The sequence below is a fragment of the Hipposideros armiger genome, unplaced genomic scaffold (genome assembly GCF_001890085.2).
Source record: "Hipposideros armiger isolate ML-2016 unplaced genomic scaffold, ASM189008v1 scaffold_138, whole genome shotgun sequence".
Lineage (NCBI taxonomy): Eukaryota > Metazoa > Chordata > Mammalia > Chiroptera > Hipposideridae > Hipposideros > Hipposideros armiger.
In genome coordinates this window covers 358,384-368,092 of record NW_017731488.1, presented here as the reverse complement: position 1 = coordinate 368,092, position 9,709 = coordinate 358,384, and the positions used below count along the sequence as shown (strand labels likewise).

Below are 9,709 nucleotides of genomic sequence, written 5' to 3'. Positions count from 1 at the left end.
CATGGTCTAGCAAACATAGACAGCAAATGGTGTTTGGTTCGATCCACATACCATTTTTTAAAGATTGGACTTTGTGGTCAACATTTTAAAATTGGAAGCCATCACATAAAAGTCAGGATTTCTAGTATCTCCTGGAAAATGTGGCACATCTTCCAAATGCATGGCACATCTGGCATTGGGCCGGCATTCCCAATGGCAAGGTTTGGCTAAAGCTGAGAGATGCCCCTTTGGCTGGGTCATGTGTTCCCCCATTTCTCACAGTCCCCACCACTCCCTGTGGTCCCATACCAGCATCCTTCCCCTATGTATGTCGTCTGCCTGGCACCTGTAGGCATTTGGGTTTCAAAACTCTGGTCTGGTGGGAAAGAGCATTGGAATAGAATGTCCTTTCATATGATCTATGTAAGGCTGGTGTATTATCCTTATTTATTTATTTATTTATTTATTTATTTATTTATTTATTAATTTATTTATTTATTTATTGGAGAACAGTGTGTTTTTCCAGGACCCATCAGCTCCAAGTCAAGTAGTTGCTTCAATCTAATTGTGGAGGGCGCAGCTCAGTGGTCCATGCAGGGATCGAAACAGCAACCTTGGTATTATGAGCACTTCACTCTAACCAAACTGAGCTAAGCGGCTGCCCTATTACCCCCATTTTACAGATGAAGAAATTAAGGTTTAGGGAGCTTAAGTGAATTGCTCAAGGGTATTACAACTAGGCAGGATTAGAACCTAAGTCCCTTGACTCCAACGCCTATACCCAAGCCCCACTCTCAGAGTTCCTTATGAGAAATAGCTCAACTGCAGGGGCAAGAACTATGTGGCACCAGAGACCTGGAGGGGAAGTGGTGACGGGGACGGAAGGCCAGGCCTCCTCAAGCTCACCCATCTGTGATGTGAGAAAGAGCAAAGCCACAGAGGGCTGATTTGGGGGCAACAGCTAACAGGAGCTCTGACTGGGACCCAGGGCCAGGTCTTCAACACACAACCATCAGGATTCCTTAACGCCCAGCAGGAGGGAGCTCAGCCACAGATAACTGTGAGTAGAGTTTTGGTTGTTTTATTTTGGGATTCTTCCTCATTGCAGAAAACTTGTGTTCTTACCTTCCCCCTTGCCTCCTGAGATGTAAGAAGATAGATGGGCCTGCCTGGGGGTGGGGGATTGATTGATGTCATATGAAGACTCCTAAGGTGTCTGAGGACCAGCCACAGGAAGATTTAGAGCAGGTGTGGTCCTTGCCCTTGGACATGACAAGAATCGTGTCTCCCAAGATCAGAACAGAAGGTGATAATCACCAATGCGTAGGTGCCAGGCACCTACTGTGTGCCAGGCACTGCCCTATGGGCTTTTCATGGTTTAGTTTACTGAATCTTCACAACACCTGTGTATAGTAAGTACTATTATTATTCTCCACTTTACAGAGGGTGATAGGCAGCTTACCTAACATCACAAGGACATCAAATGACAGTGCTGCGTTCAAACTTAGGCACTCTGACTCCACGGCCCACTTTTGAACCACTAGACACTCCTGCCTTACGAGGTACAGGCTTAAATAGCAGATGGTGGGCCAGGAAAGGACCCAAAAAAACTAGGGCTGGGAGAGGGCTTAGAGGTTATCTGGTGAGTCCAAGGGTCTCATGGGACAGATGGAGGAACAGAGGCACAGAAAGAAACAGCTTGCTGGATTGGGGCTATTCAGAAGTGTAGTGTAGTCTAGCACACACTAGACCCAGGAGGCCTGGGGTCTGCTTCTGTGGAGGTCCCACTCAGTGGAACATCAGTGTTTATGAGTGTGCCTTGCGGCCAGTGCCCCCGGGGTGAATCCCAGCCCTGACTCTGAAACTCTACGGCCTCAGGCAAATTAGTCCACTTCTCTCCCACTTAGCTGCTGCTTCTGAGAAATTTAGCCTGAGACCATCATTCATAGGCCTGTGGTGAGGGTTGATTGGGTGATGCTGGTGCTGGGATGGGGACCTGCCCTGGGCTCAGAATGTCTGTAGTGGAGATTCTGATCTTCACCCCATATGTTCTTGCTGTGGGTTAGAGATGAGGGTAAATGAGGTTCTGGCTGTTTTTGTTTTTCCTGGAATGGATAGCATGTAGATACCTTGAGGGTATGGAGGCCAGGGCTGAGGCAGAGGAGGGGCTGGGGAGGAATTTGGGGAGGCCCTGGGAGGTGGTGCCCCAAGGACCCTGTCCTCAGCTCTGTAACCACCTCGTAGCTCTCCTGTAGGTGGCCCCTGGCCTGCCTGAGGCCCCAGCATCAATTTCTATCAATGAAGCACATCCTTTACTCTTTGGCCTGTTAAGGCCATGAAGGCAGTGAAGGTACGCAAACGGGTAGCCCAGCTCGGCTGAGCACAGCCTTGCAGCGCCTGTCTCTCCTCTTCCCCCCTCGTTTTGCGGTGCCTATTAATCTTACCACCTGCTCTCGGATATGCACAAACTGTTCTTTTATTCACTTTGATTGCAACATGTTCAGTGGGCCTTCATCCTACCAGGCTGGTTAGTAATTGAATCTCAGTGTGCACTGAGCTTCCCTCGCCCCCACCTGTCCTTCCAGATGGAACACTGACTCAGAGGGTCACAAACAGAGTGAGGGAGGCCCCCTGGCCTTTGTGCCAACCTGGCTCCTCTTATGATGGACGCTCATTGTCCAAAGGGGCTTGGTCCCCTGGAGTCCAGCCCGGTACACTTCCCTGGCTTGCCTGGAGTCCGGATTCTTGGCCAACACTCAAATCCATTGATTCAGCCTCCAGGGTGTGCCACCCAGCAACGTTCCCCAGAGGGGTGTTCCATCTCCCCAAGGCACTTCCAGGGAGCAGAGCCCAAATCCCCAACACTCAAGGGACCCAGAACCTCTAGTCCCTTCCCCATCTGGGGCCATCTCTCCTCTCTCCCTGCTTTTGGATCACAGATGCAGGTCCTTCTCCCCACACCCACCTGGGACACCAGCTTAATCTTCGTGCTGAGCTCAGGTTTTCACAAAAGACAGGAAGAAAAGCTATCTTCGGATGGCTTCTGCTTGCTACCCCACTCCTGCAAAAAGTCCCTGAGCCAGGAGATGCAGAGAGTGCTCTTTGAAGGGACACTGGCAGCCCTACCTTACAGAGAAAGAAAACCAAGGCTCAAAGGCAATGGTGAGTTGCTCAAGGTCACACGGCCAAGAAATTGTGAAACTAGTGGTGAGTCCAGCTCCGTGGGCTCCAAAGCTTGTGCTATCAATTGCTGAATCCTGTGGAAAACCTAACTTCCCTCACCAATTAGTCAGGTGACCTTGGGTGAGTGACATCACCTTTCTAAACCGCAGTAGCTCCAACTCTAAAAATGAAGCCATAACAGCATCACAAACCTACCTAAAAGGGGTGCTTCTTTATTTTCTGAAGTTAACATTTCTCGAACACTCACTACAGGCTAGAGCTCTACTATCCCTGAGACCTTGCCTGGTTCAGTCCTCACAGTGGCCTATGAGGGAGATGTTATCATCACTCCCCTTTGAAAGGTGCCAAACTGAAGCTCACAGAAGCATAAGACCTTGCAAAAGGTCACACAGCTGGTGGTACATGGCAAAGCCAAGACTCAAACCCAGGTGTGCCTGAATCCAGAACCATGTTATATTGTGAGAATCAAATAACAGAATGGGTGGGACGGGTGTGGAAAGTGTCTCGTATGTGCTGAGGTGCAATGCGGGCTCCAGGAACAGTCAGCCCTCTCCCAGCAGAGCTCAGGAACAGATAAACACTTCCTCTTCCCTCCATCTCCTGGGGGAGGAAAGGTCCACAGAGCACGAGATGTGTCCTTCCGCCACCCTCATGCCACGAAGACCCCAAATGCCAAGGAAAGAAAATGGCAGCAAGGGCAGATCAATGGGGTAGATCAGAAAGGAAGGAGCCCCCAGTATCATTAGAGCCAGGCACGGGAGGGATCCTATCCAAATGGGGGAGATGTTGGTGAGAACTTGGGGCACAAGTAGGTTGGGTTGGGTGTTCTGTGGGTTTTGCTGTTTCCACGCTCCCTGACCTGCTCCCACCCCTACAGGGGAGGCCCCCAATCTTCCGCTCACATTACAAGTTAGAGGTATCCCCTTCCACCAAAGCCCTGCCTCCTCTCCCTGGGGGTTGGGGCCACCCCCAGAGTTCCTCTCTGAGAACCACAGCTGCGTTCACTATGTTGCTTCTGCCAGAATTCAATGAGTACATCTTCTGTGTACCTCAATGAATCTCTTTGGGCCTTGGGGAATCAGATGGAGCTGAAGGCAGGGATGGGGGTCTGCGGAAGATCAAGTGTGAACAAGATGCTTCTCTAGTCCTCACACCAGGCCCATCTTAACAATACTTGACAGGTGAGACCACCGAGGCTCAGGCAAACAGGTAAATGACAGAGACAAGAGTCAAGACCAGGTCTGCCTTTCCACTACTTTCCACCAGCTTTTTCCAACAGAGAGAAAGGTATTCCAGAAGGTTCATATCATGAGAAGATCATGGCACCTGCTTCCATTTTTTAAAAATTAGTATATAATTATTTTACTATTTAAAAGATGTTTTTCCGGTTCAATTCCCAGCCCGAGCTGAGCTGCCAACAGGTGGCAGGATGGCTCAGCTAAAAAAAAAAAAATTTTTTTTTCTCAGTGAGAGCTTTTTAGGAGAAATGAAAGAATCGAAAAGCAGCAGTTAGGGTAGTATGCTAAGTGAAATAAGTCAGACAAAGCTAAATACCATATGATTTCACTTCTATGTGAAATCTGAAAAAAACAAAGCAAATAAAACAAAAGAGAAACAGACCCATGGATGTAGAGAACAAACTCATGGTTGCCGAAGGGGAGGAGAGGTTAGAAGATGGATGAAATACAAATAAGTATATTTATGTTAAGGGGGAAAAAATTATATATTTTAAAAAACTATTGCAATGAGCTATTGCATGCCCACTTAAGGTTAGTAATCCATTAAACTCTATGTATTGAATGACTGCTGTGTACGAAGGTGGGATGATAGGTTTTGAGGGTATGGAGATGACAAGTCCCCCATCTGAGAAGGAGAAAAAAACAAACCCACAAAGCAGCAGTTAGTGGTGATCAAAGCAAAGATGATCTCATGACTCCCAACCACTGGAGTAGCTTTGGCTGAGATATGGTCTTATTCTTAATCTTATATTGTTTATACCCTTAATTAACTAATAATGAAAGACAGGAAGCAAAAGGAACTCTGCCACCTACCCCCATTTGCTCCTCACAACAGCCGGGGCAGAGACACTTTCATTATTCCCATTTTATAGATGAGGACACTGAGGCTCAGGCAGGTGAGTAATTTGCCCAAGAGAACACAGATTTCACAAGGGGCAGAATCAGAACTCACAACTGGGACTCAGGGCTGCCTCTTAAACCTGCCTATGTGTGTCCTTCTTATTCTCGGTTGATCCTTCCCTGTTAACCACCTCTTCACAGAAGCAGGAGATAAAAATCCAGGTTACCTTGAAAGTTAGTGTACTGATGGGTCTTACCCAAATCCCAGGCCAGGAATGGTAAGATGCTTTCCTCTTCACAGCCCCAGGACCCAAAGCCAAACAGATCCACAGATGCACATGAATTCATTCTATTATAAAGGGGTAGATGGAGCGTGCATGAGCACCATCAGCTCCTAGATATTGGCCCGTCTCTGGCCTCTCCGCATCTCTCCGTGGTCTGAGTGCCCACCCCAGGTTTAATCATCAGCCTCTGTCCAGCTGTCTCAGTGACCCTCCAGCCACTTTGTCACCACTCACAGATCTTAGTGGCCCAAAGCCTTATGAGTCAGCCTCTGTGCTGGTGATAGTTTTCCTCCATTATAAAATGGAAATAACACCAGTCCCCTTGTTGACTTGTTGTGAAGAATATATGAGTTATCGTGTCAAGTGTGTAAAGTCGTGTCTGGATGCAGTATATGGTAAGCTCTCACTCAGTATTACTTGCTATTTTCGTCATGATCATCAGTGTGTTTCAAAAGCTGAGTCTCTAGGGCCTTTCACATCATTGCCCCATCGCTCTCACCTCAGTTCCTGGAACCAGCTGAATTCCACCACCCACCCCCACTGATGCAACCCTGGAAACAACCAGAATCAAAGTTAAGGCAGGGACCCCACCCTTTGGGATCTGGCCACACCAGGAAGAGGTAGACCAGCCTGGAGGGAAACCACAGGTGATTCAGAATATCAATCACATGGTTAACCCTTTCCTACTCTCTGCTATCTAGAGAAGCCACCGTGAAAAGTACTTGTGGTCATTCAAAGGCCTCTCTGTCCCCCTGGTTATAATGCCTTGCTTGCCCCACAGAGAGCACTTCATGGGCGGAAAGGTTGCCCACCCATTTCAGGTGTAATTTTAACAATTTTAACAAGTTCCCCAAATCCACCCCCTACCCCCTTCCAATGGCTGATGACCAAGCTTTCAGCAGCAGCAAGCTACCTCAAGGGTGAGGGAGAGCTAGACACTTTTATCAGTCATTTATACTTTAATATGCCTGAGTTTCCCACCTTTTCTGTAGCAGGTTTTCTTTGAAAGAGGGCTATAGGCCTTTTAGTTCCTATTAAAATAAAAGGCCGAGAATCAGAGGGCCCTGCCACCTACAAGCCGCGTGAGCTTCCATCCATCTGAGCCTCAGTTTCCTCCTCTATACTATAGTGAAAATAAGACAATCTACCTGCAAGGGCAGCTTGGAGGATAAAGAAGACAATGCAGGTAAAAAGCCTTTTAGAGTGCCTGCCACAAAGGCAGCACTAGGGGACAGTGACAAATGCATTTCCTTCATATACTTTAACCACAATGACGTACTGCAACAGGTTGAGTGCAGAAACATGAGAATCCAGCTGCCTGACAATTAAGAGATTGGCACCCCCTAAAAAAGTTATTTTCATTAAAAACATAGTATTTCTATTAACATGTAATATAGGCTTATTAAAGGTAATATTTAAGTTGTGAGTTTCATTTTCTAATACAGTAAAAACTGATGGATATAACCTACATCAACGAAAGCTCTTTGGGGTCTGGGTCACTTTTAAGATGGTAGAGAGGTGTTGAGAGCACAAAGTTAGACAACTGCTGTCTCGGGCTTTTCCTGAGCTGTCTTTCTCACCCAGTTCTGCAACCTGAGAACACCCTCACCCCCGCCCTGTGTGGTTAATTGCACAACTTCCAAGTTGGGAGCACACTTTGAAATCTCATCAAAAACCCCCTCTGATGCAGATGAACACACTGAGAAGGGGACTCTTTTGTCTGAAGTTATACAGCTGTCAGTTCCACCCAAAACTGGAACTGGAATCCAGACCTCTGTCTCCTTGGTCCAGGGCTCGAGTCATGACTGCAGGCTGACAGGTTTTGATGTCTTTACCCCAGCCTGGCTAATAATCGATGAGGCTCCCTCCCCAGCACATTCAGCTTCCAGTTCACTCAACTCTAAACTCCTGAATGGAAACAGGATCTTCTCCCCCGGCTCTCCTGCCTCTCACCTCCTTCCTTGCCGCCCCCAACAACCCAAAGCACAGTAGAGATGGCCTTGTCACTGCCATTCATTGCCAACTAGCAAAAAGTTGGGAAAGTGAGGAGAAAGCTATAATATGTATATGTTATACTATATCTCTATATACGTCTATATCTATATATTTTTTCTTTTAAAGATTTTATTGGAGAACTGGGAAAGCGGAACAGTGTTGGGGAATTGGGGAAGGGGAACAACCAAGTTGTTGTCCTTCAGTCTTAGTTGTGGAGGGCACAGCTAGCTCAGCTCCAAGTCCAGTTGCCATCTGGCCGCCAATTGGCAGCTGCTCAGCTCAAAGTGCCGTGTTCAATCTTAGTTGCAGGTGGGCATAGCCCACTATCCCATGCGGGAGTCAAGCCGGCAACCTTGCTGTTAGGAGCATGTGCTCTCACCAGCTGAGCCATCCTACCACCTATTGGCAGCTAAGCTGCAGCTCAGCTCAGATGCAGCTCACTGGCCCATGTGGGAATCAAACCAGCAACCCTGTTGCTCAGAGCTCGCGCTTTTAACCAACTGAGCCACTCAGCCGGCCCCCATATCTATAATATATCTATATATCTATATCTATATCTATATCTATACACTGCCCTCAATTAAGGGCTTATTGTGTGCCAGGTACTGTATTAAGCATGGTGCTATTTCAATTAATCCTCATGCCTCATCACCATCAGTGAGATAAGTAGTGTTTATTAATCCCATTACAGATAAGAAAACTGAGGAAAAGAAGTGAGTGACTTTATCCAAGGGCACAAAACTAACACTTGGCTGAGCCAGGACTGGAACTCAGGTCTGTCTGACACCCACGCCCACTGGCCTGCCTGGTAAATCCTTGTGGGTGAGAAGATCAGGACCCCACCAGGCTGGTGGGGATGGGAGGAAAATCTAGTCAAACTAGTGACAACAATGGAGGCGTTACTGAGTGAAATTGGTCAGAAGAGAGGCAAAGCCAAAAAGAGAGAGAAAAGAGGTGTGATTTACCCTTGGGACTAAAGACAAAAGGTTGTCTGTGTCTGTTGTCTGGGCCCCTCACTCAGGGCAGGGTCATGCATTCGATCCTGGCCCTCTACCAATTTGACTCGGCCATAACACAATGGCTCAGGTCCTGCCATTTGCTGTGGAATTTGGGCCAAGTGATTTGCCCTCTCTGAACCTGTTTGTTCAAGGAACACTACCTGCCTCAGATAATCGCTGTGAGCCTTCCCCCACTGTGCAAACTGTCAAGAGTGACATAAATGTGGGCCTTATTAGTATGTTCTCTCAAAGGGAAGTTACATAGCGTATAAGGTAGTTGAAAAGAGGAAGGAGATATTTGAAAAGACTCAACAAAACTGTCCTGTGGGCAGATTTCAGATCAGTCAGTTAATGTACCAAGTCTTCGTTTGGAGGTGGGGAGAGAAAAATATAGAACAGGATGGGACCCTGGTCTTCAGCGGACAAGAGCACACATTCCCAGTGGCCCCAGCAAGTCTCTTCATGTTTCGAGGCCCCAATTTCCTCATCTATAAAAGATGGAAAATAGTAATACCAGTCTCACTGGCTTGTTTTGGGGCTTGAATGAGAAAACGTGTAGACAGTGGTATGCCAAGCACTCATCCTCATTATCCTCCAATCTTCTTTTCATGTGACTGCATTGGGGTGAGAGAGAGTAAGTGACTTCTCCATGGAACTAACAGGTGCCAGAGCCAGGGCTCACACCCTGACCGCCTGCTTCCTAACTCGGGACCCTTTTCTTTCCACACATCATGTGCACCTTCTATATTTCAATCAGGCAGCCAAGCAACTCCTTAATTTGTTTTAGGTAATTACTTAATCTGTACATCAAGAACGCAGGGATTAGCTTCCTAAATCACAGATAAAGAAATGGAGGCTCAGAGAGTTTGAGTAATTTGCCCCAAGGTCACACAGCCTACCAATAGCAGGGCTGGGATTTGAACTCAGCAACATTTCATTCCAAAGCTTTGACACCTAACCTTCCTACAGTGGAAAGAGGCCTCAGACACCATTTAGCCCAATTCCTCCCAGAAGGGAGGTTGGAGATGAAACAGACAGATAATGATAGATGGTCCAGGGAGACTATGTGTCCAGATAACAGGCGGTGATCCCACAGACCCTTGGGTGGGGGGATGAATGATGAAGGGACAGAAGACTTGGAATGAAATACTTCAACCCCACAGGACAGGCTCATGGGGGCTGGGTTTCATTG

The 9,709-nt window shown here is 47.4% G+C and overlaps 1 protein-coding gene across 5 annotated transcripts in view; it reads left to right on the top strand.

The window, feature by feature from the left end:
- The first annotated feature begins 870 nt into the window (after positions 1-870).
- Positions 871-9,709, top strand: part of CNR2 (cannabinoid receptor 2) — a 24,016-nt gene continuing 15,177 nt past the window's right edge. For 4 of the 5 annotated variants that reach the window (XM_019650097.1, XM_019650095.1, XM_019650094.1 and 1 more), the window contains exon 1: positions 871-1,039. The gene's annotated coding sequence lies outside the window, so the exon portion shown is untranslated. Of the gene's footprint in view, positions 1,040-4,347; positions 4,372-9,709 lie in introns of those variants that run through there. The other variant, XM_019650096.1, reaches the window with a different exon arrangement.